Source organism: Aegilops tauschii, chromosome 1 (assembly GCF_002575655.3).
Source record: "Aegilops tauschii subsp. strangulata cultivar AL8/78 chromosome 1, Aet v6.0, whole genome shotgun sequence".
NCBI classification, from domain to species: Eukaryota; Viridiplantae; Streptophyta; class Magnoliopsida; order Poales; family Poaceae; genus Aegilops; species Aegilops tauschii.
This window is the reverse complement of record NC_053035.3, coordinates 93636724-93649667: the sequence shown is the minus strand read 5'-3', so window position 1 is coordinate 93649667 and position 12944 is coordinate 93636724.

Sequence of the window (12944 nt, the reverse complement as noted above, 5' to 3'; positions counted from 1 at the left end):
CGTATAATCGGGCGTAAAACCACTCTTCTGCAGGTGTTTGCCCATTTCAGCCTCTGTCCTCTTTTCCCAATTGCCGCACCGTAAACAGGGGCACCAGGTTTTCCTCTGGCCATTTGCAAATGCGGCTCGCACAAACCCCTTGGTTTTTGTGAACCATTCAGTGCTCCATTTGTTCTGACCAGTGTGACCGGTGTACATCCACGCACGATCACTCATCTTGACTTTCAGAGCTACTAGACACACAACAAATATATATATATAATTCACCATGTATGTATTCATCAGTTGATCTACTTTGTCAATTTTATTACGTCCATGCAACCTACACTCTAATAGGTAATGATAGGTCCTAATCCCACCCGAGTATGTTTAGATTGGGTTCATTTTCCCATGCTATGCCCCGGATCCTACGCAAAATTTCGGCAGCACCTCCCCGCTGTTCTCCTGATACACGTCTCTGCAATAAACAGAGAGGATGTGTACCCGGAGAACAACAAGGGAGGCACTGACGAAATTTATGCGTCGGATCCGGAGAAAAGCATATGGGAAAACGAACCCAATCTAAACATACTCGGGCTGTCCATGGATAGCGTTGGACAATTTGAAAGAATCAAGGTTATAAATATGCAAATGCATGCATATTTATAACTATGACGCTTTCGAACGGGAGACACATATTGGTTACGCATACTGATAATTCAAGACACATATATATCTAGCTATCAAGTTTCATCGGAATAGATCAAATAATTAATGGGGGAGGAGGACATGTCATTTGTGCTCACCCACGAACGAAGGGGCAGAGCTCGTCAAACGCACGGCCAGGTCGTCGAACACCAAACCTCGCAGCGATGAAACAACTGCACATTTAAAACTACCCGATCAACACAATTATATATGATGTTTTTCATAACAAAATCGAAAGATATATGACCTAACTAATAATTCACAAATATATGACCCCGTCGGCTTCTGGAAGGCCAAAGAACACCTTTTCGGGACGTGTCGGGGGTCGGGGTGTCGTGTCGGTCTCGGGGTGCCGTGTCGGGGTCGGGGTTGGGGTCTCGGGGTCGGGGTGTCGGGTCGGGGTCGGTGTGCCGTGTCGGTGTCGGGGTCGGGGTGTCGGGTCAGGCTCGGGGTCGGGGTGTCGGGGTCGGGGTATCGTGCTCGGGGTCTCGGGGTCGGGGTGCCGGGTCGGGGTCGGGGTGCCGTGTCGGTGTCGGGGTCGGGGTGTCGGGTCAGGCTCGGGGTCGGGGTGTCTTGTCGGGGTGCCGGGTCGGGGTCGGGGTGCCGTGTCGGTGTCGGGGTCGGGGTGTCGGGTCAGGCTCGGGGTCGGGGTCTCGGGGTCGGGGTGTCGGGTCGGGGTGCCGGGTCGGGGTGTCGGGTCGGGGTGTCGGGTCGGGGTGCCGTCTCGGGGTCGGGGTGCCGGGTCGGGGTCGGGGTGTCGGGGTGTCGGGTCAGGCTCGGGGTCGGGGTGTCGGGGTCGGGGTCGGGATGTCGGGGTCGGGGTCGGGGTGCCGTGTCGGTGTCGGGGTCGGGGTGTCGGGTCAGGCTCGGGGTCGGGGTGTCGGGGTCGGGGTCTAGGGGTCGGGGTGTCGTGTCGGGGTGCCGCGTCGGGGTCGGGGTGCCGTGTCGGGTTGGGGTTTTTCCCTCTTTTTTCCTTTTCTTCTTCTTCCTATTCTTCCTTTTCTTCCTCTTCTTCTTTTTTCTTCTCCTCCTCCTCTTCTTCTTCTTCCTTTCCTTTTTCCTCTTCTTCTTCTCCTCCTCTCCTCTTTTTTCTTCTTCTTCTTCTTCCTCTTCTTCTTTTTTCTTCTCCTCCTCCTCTTCTTCTTCTTCCTTTCCTTTTTCCTCTTCTTCTTCTCCTCCTCTCCTCTTTTTTCTTCTTCTTCTTCCTCTTCTTCTTTTTTCTTCTCCTCCTCCTCTTCTTCTTCTTCCTTTCCTTTTTCCTCTTCTTCTTCTCCTCCTCTCCTCTTTTTCTCTTCTTCTTCTTCTTCCTCTTCTTCTTTTTTCTTCTACAACCTAAACCTAAAACTAAACCTAAACCTAAAACTAAACCTAAAACTACAACTAAAACTAAATCTAAACTAAAACTAAAACTAAAAAGGAAAAAAAAGAAAAAAACTGAAAAAAAAACTGAAAAATGGGGGCTCACCTGGGGGTGGAGGAGGCCGGTGGAGGAGGGGGCGGGGCGGTGGAGGAGGCGGCCTGGGGGCGGCGGCGAGCCGGGGCGGCGGGGGGCGACGGGGCGGCGGGGGGCGGGGGGCGCGGGGGGCGCGTGGCGGCGGGGGGCCGGGGGCGGCGGGGGGCCGGGGCGGTGAGGGCGACGGGGCCCCGGGGCGGCGGCGAGCCGGGGCGGCGGGGGCGACGGGGCGGCGGGGGCGACGGGGCGGCGGGGGGCGCGGGCGCGGGGGGCGCGGGGCGGCGGGGGGCCGGGGGCGGCGGGGGGGCCGGGGCGGTGAGGGCGACGGGGCCCCGGGGCGGCGGCGAGCCGGGGCGGCGGGGGCGACGGGGCGGCGGCGGCGCGCGGCGGGCGGCGGCGTGGGAGGAGAGAAACGGCGGCGTGGGAGGGAGAGGGAAGAAGCGAGTAACGGGCGGGGGTACGGGCCGTTAGGTAGTAGGCTCTTTGCCGTCCGCCCCCCTTTGCCGTCCGCTTTTTTGCCTCTTTGCCGTCCGCTAGCGGACGGCAAAGAGGTGGCCCGTTAAGTTTTTCAAAAACGGGCGGGGGGTGGAGGCCACCTCACTCTTTGCCGTCCGCCAGCGGACGGCAAAGATTCTTTGCCGTCAGCTGGCCGACGGCAAAGAGCTGGCGGACGGCAAAGAGCTTCTTTGCCGTCTGCTTTTGGGTAGCTGATGGCAAAGAGCTGGCGGACGGCAAAGAGCTTCTTTGCCGTCAGCTAGCAGACGGCAAAGAGCTGGCAGATGGCAAATTAGCTGATTCCAGTAGTGTTGGGAGTTACTTCTACGTTGCTATTATATTGCCATGCTATGCTCGTAGACGTGGATTGGGTTTGAGAGATATTCATGACAGATGTGAGATTGTTAATAATGGTTTACCTAAGGTGGCAACTAAAACTCACATCTGGGTGGATTGAGGCACCTGGAGAATCCAGTGTTGTCTGTTTGTATAAGGACCGCCACCCAGGCTCAAAGGGATCATAAGATTATTCATGCTAGAAACTTCCGTGTGCAGCCACAAGCTATTATGGGCTCTAGCATAGTTGAGTAGGTTACATGATCTCTTGAAGAGGTGGGCTAGCAGATGTAGGGGAAAGTAGGTGTACCGGTCCACCCGGAGTAAAGAGGGATTGTTCCTGAAAGACTGTGTCTCGGTCATCCGTTTCTCAAACATCATGCAGTGCGAGAATCAAGTGGAGGCGATCGAGTCTTGTGGGGAAAAGTGCGCAAACCTCTACAGAGTGTACAAACTAATCATGGTTAGCCGTGTCCCCGGTTATGGACAGCTTGAGTATCTAGTACCTAGATTATCATTTGAATCTCATCACCATGTTACTTTTAATTAGTTTTGTTGGGTTAATGATGACTTTTAATTGGGATTGAGATGCTGTCAACCATCTCAATGTTTCACAACCACCATGATAGTTAAATAAAATTTATTCCTTTGAAGTAGGGAAAAATTGGCTTTTCGCAAAAACTTAACTGTAGAGCTTTCCACCAGCCATACATGCATGTAGTATAGCATTATCATTGTTCATTATTCTCTATGTGTTACTTTGCCAGCATATTCCATGTGCTGACCCGTTTTCGGGCTGCAACGTTTCATGTTGCAGACTTTTCAGACGACGAGTAAGGTGCCTTAGGTCGTGGTCTTATACTCAGTGATGCCGCTGGAGTTGATGGACTCACTTATCTTCCAAGTCTTCCGCTGTTATCGTTTTAGATGGCCTTAAGCCATATTCTTCATACTTAATCTCTTTGGAGATATTCGATGTAATAAGTGTGTGATTGCTACTCTGTTATAAATCCTCCATTTGTACTGTGCGTGTCAGCATTACTGATCCAGGGATGACACTGGTGCACAGCAGCACAGACCATTTGAGGTCTGGTCGCTACATGTAGATAATGCTAATCATGAGGCAAACAATGAAAATGATAATGTGATTGTTGATCGAGGGGATAACATTCAGTTTCAAGCTCATTGGGGTGTTTGGCCAGCCCCTCCCCTCCTGTTGTTTACAACTTTCAAGCTTGGCTGGCGGGTGAGGGCCTTCAGGTTGCAGATGGTATTCTGCGAGAGAACAATCTTTAGGACAACCCTGCCATGGCTTGGAATGACTCCATCTCTTTACACAACAGCTCGGGATCTAGTGCAAGTTCAGAAGGGTTTGTCCTAGTACCTGTTAATCTTCTGAATGCTCTTTGGAGGAACAACAATTCCAGATCTGTCAGTACTTATCATGCTCCACTGCTACAACCTCAGCAAACTCTCAGTATAGATCTTTCTTTGAATAATTCAGGAATGCAACTATCCATGACTGATCAGGGAAATGTGGTGGCATCCATGCTTTTTCACAGCTCAAGGCCGGCTAGACAGATCAATACTTATCTCATGTAGGCCATCAGACCAATTATGGCCACTTTTGGTCCTTGGAGCTCGGGGCTTGGGTTTAGAAATAGTCTGCATGTTCATGTTGATGTTTCCAGCAACATTGGTTCTTTTGTTATTACTGCAGGATACCAGATCACCAGGAACAATGAGGAGTCCATCACCACTGTGCAAAGCTGGACTATACCTGCTATTGAGGCCTCTGAAATCATGCCTGCTCTGCCCTAGGATAGCACCAATCTTGTGGAATTGCCTCCTCCAGATGTCATTCTTCCTAACAATTGCACTAGCGATTCAGTCACTAGTCACCGTGGAAAGATTCAGGTTCCTGAATGTGAGGCCAGCCTCCGTCGCATTGCTCAATCAAATAAGTATGATGGATTTTGGGTCCATGCTCTCACTGACGTCAAGAAGAAAACTTCCAAAGTGAAGCCACGCCGTACTCCTGCTGCTCCTTCTTCTGTCATCATCACGGAGCTGGATGATGAAGTTGTGCCTCCTCCCACACCCATTCAGTTAATCCAACAGGTGGGCAAGATGCATGTAAACCTTGCCTCATGGGCAAGATGACTAAGAATCCATTCCCCGGAACAATGGAGCGAGCCACTGACTTATTGGAAATAATACATACCAATGTATGCGGTCCGATGAGTGTTGAGGCTCACGGCGGGTATCATTATTTTATAACCTTCACAGATGATTTGAGCAGATATGGGTATATCTACTTGATGAAACACAAGTCTGAAACATTTGAAAAGTTCAAAGAATATCAGAGTGAAGTGGAAAATCATTGTAACAAAAAATAAAGTTTCTACGATCTGATCGCGGAGGCAAATATTTGAGTTACTAGTTTGGCCTTCATTTAAAGCTGTGGAATAGTTTCACAACAAACGCCACCTGGAACACCATAGCGTAATGGTGTGTCCGAATGTCATAATCGTACTTTATTAGATATGGCGCGATTTATGATGTCTCGTACCGATTTACCACTATCATTTTGGGGTTAGGCATTAGAGATAGCTGCATTCACGTTAGGGCACCACCTAAATCCATTGAGACGACACCATATGAACTGTGGTTTAGGAAGAAACCTAAAGCTGTCGTTTCTTAAAGTTTGGGGCTGTGATGCTTATGTGAAAAAGTTTCAACCTGATAAGCTTGAACCCAAATCGGAGAAATGCGTCTTCATAGGATACCAAAGGAAACTGTTGGGTACACCTTCTATCACATATTCGAAGGCAAGATATTCGTTGCTAAGAGTGGATCCTTTCTAGAGAAGAAGTTTCTCTCGAAAGAAGTGAGTGGGAGGAAAGTATAACTTGACGAGGTAATTGTAACTTCTCCCAAATTGGAAAGTAGTTCATCACAGAAATCAGTTCCAGTGATACCTACACCAATTAGTGAGGAAGTTAATGATGATGATCATGAAACAACAGATCAAGTTACTACCGAACCTTGTAGGTCAAACAGAATATGTTCCGCACCAGAGTGGTACGGTAATACTATTCTGGGAATCATGTTACTAGACCAATGACGAACCTATGAACTATGAGGAAGCGATGATGAGCCTAGATTCTGTGAAATGGTTTGAGGCCAGGAAATCTGAGATGCGATCCATGTATGAGAACAAAGTATGGACTTTGATTAACTTGCCCGATGATCGGTGAGCCATTGAGAATAAATGGATCTTCAAGAGGAAGACGGACGCCGATAGTACTGTTACTATCTACAAAGCTCGAATTGGCGCAAAAGGTTTTCCACAAGTTCAAGGTGTTGACTACGATGAGATTTTCTCACTCGTATATGCTTAGAGTCTGTCCAAATCATGTTAGCAATTGTCACATTTTATGAAATTTGGCAAATGGATGTTAAAACTGCATTCCTTAATGGATATCTCAAACAAGAGTTGTATATGATGCAACCACAAGGTTTTGTCGGTCCTAAAGGTGCTAACAAAGTGTGCAAGCTCCAGTGATCCATTTATGGACTGGTGCAAGCCTCTCGGTGTTGGAATATACACTTTGATAGTGTGATCAAAGCATATGGTTTTATACAGACTTGTGGTGAAGCCTATATTTACAAGAAAGTGAGTGGGAGCACTACAACCTTTCTGATAAGTATATGTGAAAGACATATGGTTAATCAAAAATGATGTAGAATTTTATGGAAAGCATAAAGGAGTGTTTGAAAGGAGTTTTTCAAAGAAAGACCTCGGTGAAGCTGCTTACATATTGAGCATCAAGATCTATAGAGATAGATCAAGACGCTTGATTATATTTTTTCAATGAATACATACCTTGACAAGATTTTGAAGTAGTTCAAAATGGAACAATCAAAGAAGGAGTTCTTGCCTGTGTTGGAAGGTGTGAAGTTGAGTAAGACTCAAAACCCGACCATGGCAGAAAACAGAAAGAGAATGAAAGTCATTCCCTATGCCTCAGTCATAGGTTCTATAAAGTATGCTATGCTGTGTACCTGACCTATTGTGTACCTCGCCATAAGTTTGGCAAGAGGCTACAATAGTGATCCAGGAGTGGATCACTGGACAGCGGTCAAAATTATCCTTAGTGGAATAAGGATATGTTTCTCGGTTATGGAGGTGATAAAGAGTTCGTCGTAAAGAGCTACGCCGATGCAAGCTTTGACACCGATCTGGATGACTCTGAGTCTCGATCTAGCTACATATTGAAAGTGGGAGCAATTAGCTAGAGTAGCTTCATGCAGAGCATTATAAACATAGAAATTTGCAAAATACATACGGCTCTGAATGTGGCTGATCCGTTGACTAAATTTATCTCACAAGCAAAACATGATCACACCTTAGTGCTCCTGGGTGTTAATCACATAGCGATGTGAACTATATTATTGACTGTAGTGAACCCTTTGAGTGTTGGTCACATGGTGATGTAAACTATGGGTGTTAATCACATGGTGATGTGAACTATTGGTGTTAAATCACATGGCATGTGAACTAGATTATTGACTCTAGTGCAAGTGGGAGACTGAAGGAAATATGCCCTAGAGGCAATAATAAAGTTATTATTTTATTTCCTTATATCTTGATAAATGTTTATTATTCATGCTAGAATTGTATTAACCGGAAACTTAGTACATGTGTGAATACATAGACAAACAGAGTGTCCCTAGTATGCCTCTACTTGACTAGCTTGTTTATCAAAGATGGTTATGTTTCCTAACCATAGACATGTGTTGTCATTTGATGAACGGTATCACATCATTAGAGAATGATGTGATGGACAAGACCCATCCGTTAGCTTAGCACTATGACCGTTTAGTTTGTTGCTATTGCTTTCATCATGACTTATACATGTTCCTCTGACTATGATATTATGCAACTCCCGAATACCGGAGGAACACTTCGTGTGCTATCAAACGTCACAACGTAACTTGGTGATTATAAAGATGCTCTATAGGTGTCCCCGGCGGTATTTGTTTAGTTGACATAGATCGAGATTAGGATTTGTCACTCTGATTGTCGGAGAGGTATCTCTGGGCCCTGTCGGTAATGCACATCACTATAAGCCTTGCAAGCAATGTGACTAATGAGTTAGTTGCGGGATGATGCACTATGGAACGAGTAAAGAGACTTTCCAGTAACGAGATTGAACTAGGTATAGTGATACCGATGATCGAATCTCGGGCAAGTAACATACCGATGACAAAGGGAACAACGTATGTTGTTCTGCGGTTTGATCGATAAAGATCTTCGTAGAATATGTGGGAGCCAATGTGAGCATCCAGGTTTCGCAATTGGTTATTGACCGGAGATGAGTCTCGGTCATGTCTACATAGTTCTCGAACCCGTAGGGTCCGCACGCTTAACGTTCGATGACGATCGGTATTATGAGTTTATGTGTTTTGATGTACCAAAGTTTGTTCGGAGTTCCGGATGTGATCACGGACATGACGAGGAGTCTCGAAATGGTTGAGACATGAAGATTGATATATTGGAAGGTTATGTTTGGACACCGGAAAGGTTTCGGATTGGTTCGGGCATTTTGGGGGTTACCGGAACCCCCCGGGGGGTTAATGGGCCTTCATGGGCTTTAGTGGAAGAGAGGAGGAGGTGGCGAGGTGGAGGCGCGCGCCCCCCAAGCCCAATCCGAATTGGGGAGGGGGGCCAGCCCCCCTTTCCTTCTCTCCCTCTTCCTCTTTCCTTCCCCTCCTAGTTGGACTAGGAAAGGGGGGAACCTACTCCTAGTAGGAGTAGGATTCCCCCTGTGGCACCCCGATCCGCATGGAGCAGGGGGCCTTCGCACGTCAGCCCAGGATAACACCTGACACACGGCAGGTCCATAATACAACATTCCAGGTACAAGAATATTCATCAAATACATGTATAAAAGTTTACATCATTGATGAATACAAATATATGGCATAGCCCTAAGGCTACTTAAATGGCAACGGAAGTCTATTTACATGGCGGCGGAAGTCTTGGTTTGGCAGCATAACAACTCTGGCTGGGCTCCACAACTCACAGGACTGGCAAGGTTACGGCCTAGCACGACGGATCAAGCGAACAATTCGGGTACGACCTACAAAACTAGCATGACACGCCAGGTCACTACATTGAATGTACTTGCAAGACAACCAAATACATAGCATCCAAACAAGTGGAAGACAAAGCAGGAACCAAGCCCATGCAACAACCTATCTCATATCAATTACTAAACATGGCATGATATAGATCAACTAAGCATGAACAATATCATAGCATCTACCGAACGGTAATCACTCACGGATCACGAACGGAACCACACTCGGTTCAACGGGTTACGTTGTAACCAAACGGTGTTCTTTCCGGCGATCAGAACCATGCCCAACACTTGGTCTCAAACGGTGATCTTTCCGGCGATCACAACAATGCCAACACATGGTCTCCAACACTCACCGAGACCTCGTCTTGTGATCATATCAAAACATCGCCGTGACTTCTCACGACTATCTCATAGTCCAAGTCACCACATTCTTTATGTCACATTATTATCACATTAGTCATTTAAGGTTTACCCACCATAGTCCAAGACCCGATAGTGTGACCTACTACGAACTGTGTTGCTATCGATAGACTTTATACACACTCTGCAGAGGTAGTGCACTGTACCCACACCACGGAACCCATGGCCTCGCTCTCCCATTCGGGTGGACCAACGGAGTTCCGACAAAACCGACCTACTGCCACGACACTCTCCCAGCCACTCCGACTCACTCCCCACTGGGCTAGTCCTGGGTGGCCCCGTGTCTACCAAAGACACCAACGGCCACCGTCGTGGCAAAACATAAACGGTCCCAAACGGGGACATGAGCTCAAAACCAAACCCGGGCACACAAGGCTTATCTCTGCCTACCTGATCAGGGTAGCGCGCGCCCATAACCTTCCCTCGTTGGAGGCACCGGCGAGAGGCATGACAATAGATCGCATTAGGGCCTTCCCATAAAGGCAAATGTGGCTGCACTGAAAAGTTTGATTTGGTGGTACTATGACTCGATCCCATCGATGACGGAGGAGGTTTGTTATTATTAAGTCATTTTATTACCTTCTCCACCATCTTGAACATGGATACAACAATGAGCATGCATCATACAAATGCTTTAATAAAATACCGAGCTTCTCAAGTGAACAACTATAGCCTAAAGAACATGACAATACTAAGTAATAGCATAATGGTGCATTACAATCATCATAGCATTTTATAATGATGACATGAAAATAGAGTAGAGTAGTGATATAATAGCATTCTAATTAGCATGGCAAAAGATAACATGAAAACACAAGCATGCATGATAAGCATAACGGAATAACTGCAGACGAATACGATAAGAAACAACTTCAACTACACACACAAGGTGCAAGCAAAGTCAACATGCAAGTTCGGGGCTCATGATAAGAGGTTGGCTTGCCTGGGGTTGATAAATACTTCGGGAAGAATTGTGAAACGATCGCGAAAATATTTGCCGGAAACAGTTCTCTCCCGAAGGGGGCTTTTTACAGGCAAGGGAAAAATGGTCATTTTCACTGTGTGAAAACATTATGAAAATGATACCAACAGAAAGATCTCGACGAACACAGAAAGTGAGCGCTGGAATCACCTCAATCGAAGTTACGAGCGCAAAGTTGTGGCCGTTCACTTTTTAGGCAGAAAAGCAACTAAAGCAGTGAACGTTCACAAAATAAGCACTTCGGCCGGCTGAGCTGAAAAAGAGAAAGCGCCTTTCTGAGAATACGCCTTCAGAGAAGTGAAAACGTATTTTTGTCTAAAAGAACAAAAGAATACGCTTTCTAACCTGGGAAACGTACTCAGGGAAGAATACATTTTCACCACGAGAAAACAACTTCGGGTTTGGGCGCGTCCACTTATCTGACGTGGCCAGCGGGGCCACGCCCTCCTCTCACCGACATACGGGTCCCACCTCTCCTTCTCTCTCGTCCTTCCCTTCTTCTTCCTTCTACTCCTCTGCTCCCCGACGCAGGGACGAGGGCGTCCAACTCCGTCGCGATCCCGGCGCTCCGGCGAGCTGCAGAGCCGGGCGATAGCGCGGAAGGGTTCACCGGAGTGCACCGCATCCAGGGTGGGTAGCACGGGCGGAGGGGTTGACAGGAAGTGTGGCGGCGAGTGGAGACAGAGGGCGGTGGGGTCGGGTGGTTGGGTGGCTCCGGTGAGGGAAAGAGGCGGGCGACAGGCTAGGGACGGCCGCCGAAGAGTGGCGCGTCCATCCATGAGCTCGGACGGGGCAGGGGACGTCCGGAGAGTGGGGCTGAGCGCGGAGGCCGTGGACGAACTCCGGCTAAATTGCCGGGCTCCAGTGAGGGATTCGGTCGGGCACGGGTGGGAGAGGGCTCCAGAGGGAGAGGGAGGGGGCTGGCTTGCTCCAAATGGCCTCGGGTGGGTTATATATAGCCGGGGCAAAGGCACCCGAGCCGGTCGCCGCCGAGCACGTCCGGCCACGGCTCTGCCGGTCGCAGCAGTCACGGGGGTGCACGGGAAGGCGACGAGGAGGGTGCGAACGAGCGCCAGAGAGTCACGGAGACGAGCGAAGCTCGCGGACGAGAGGGAGAAGAAGACAGAAGCGAGGAAGAAGATGATGGCCACTGTAGCGCACTGTTTGGTCGTTGGCACGGCTCGCCGGGGAAGAAAACAGAGGGGGCGAGCGGTCCATAGGGAAGACGACATCGAGGGGGAACTGTAGGACATTAATGGCGAGGCCAGAGCCGGTCGGAGCAGCACTACCGACGAGAACAGTGGCTAGACCACCGTTTTGGGCTGGCTACACTCGTGATCACCACGGACAAGGCGCGTTCCGGAGTTTTTACTGATGCCAGCTCATGTCTACCGCGTAGTCCATCGAAGATAGAGTGTAACTACGGTAAAGAAACGGGTAGAGACAAATGGAGCTGAGTAAACTAAGCTTCACAAGTTTGCTGTTGCAAACTTGGCCACACTCTAGAGAGTAAACCAGAGAGGGTAAAAGGTAAATTTGTTGTCTGAGAGGCTTAGGGTAGAAAGGATTACGGTCCTGGGAATTATGAGGTCATTTGGTCAGGTATTTAACATAGTTGCTGTACAACTGCTAAACCTGACCCAGAAATCAAATGATGAACGAGCACTCACTAGGAGTCTTAGATTGGGCTAAAACTTGGCACAGCTTGATGATTTGGACATACCATGATGCTTTACAAATTTCATACCAAATGGGCTTGCCAGCATGGTACTTCCTTCACAGCTATCATTTCTGTCCAAAAACTTGAGAAAAATCCTCAGGGCAAATGGCTAGATGAAATGAGCCAAAATCTTATGGAGATAGGTTATATGAGTAGGAGAAGGCCTGGGAATATTTTCAGCCATAACAGAGCAAGGTAAAATGGAATGAGCTGAATTTTGGTGGAGGGTGGTAACATGATCATTAGAGACTGATGGAAAAGTTTCACCTCATTTGGATCATCTATGAGGGTACTTCCTTCATAGACAAGCAATCTGAACAGAAACTTGAGAAAATTGCCAAGGAAGATTGGATAGATGGATTGAGCTGATTTTTGGTATCCAGAGGTGATTTATCAATGTTAATCATCCTGCCAAATTTCAGCCCAAATGGATCAAGGGTTCAAGCACTTCCTTTGCAAAAATTTCAGTTAGGGCAGAAACTTGCATTGGATCATGTGCTCAAATTATGAACCTTGGAGCATGGCTTTGGATGGAAATGGTGAAGATATAGCAAGTACAAGCTCCACAAATTATTTGGGAATTTTCCTTGTTATAAAAATGGTAGCTCCTTTGGAAAATGGCAGAAATGCAATATTGGCTTAAAATAGGAAAAGGCAATTTTCCTTATTTAATTATGGCCAATATCTTTTCCAGAGCTT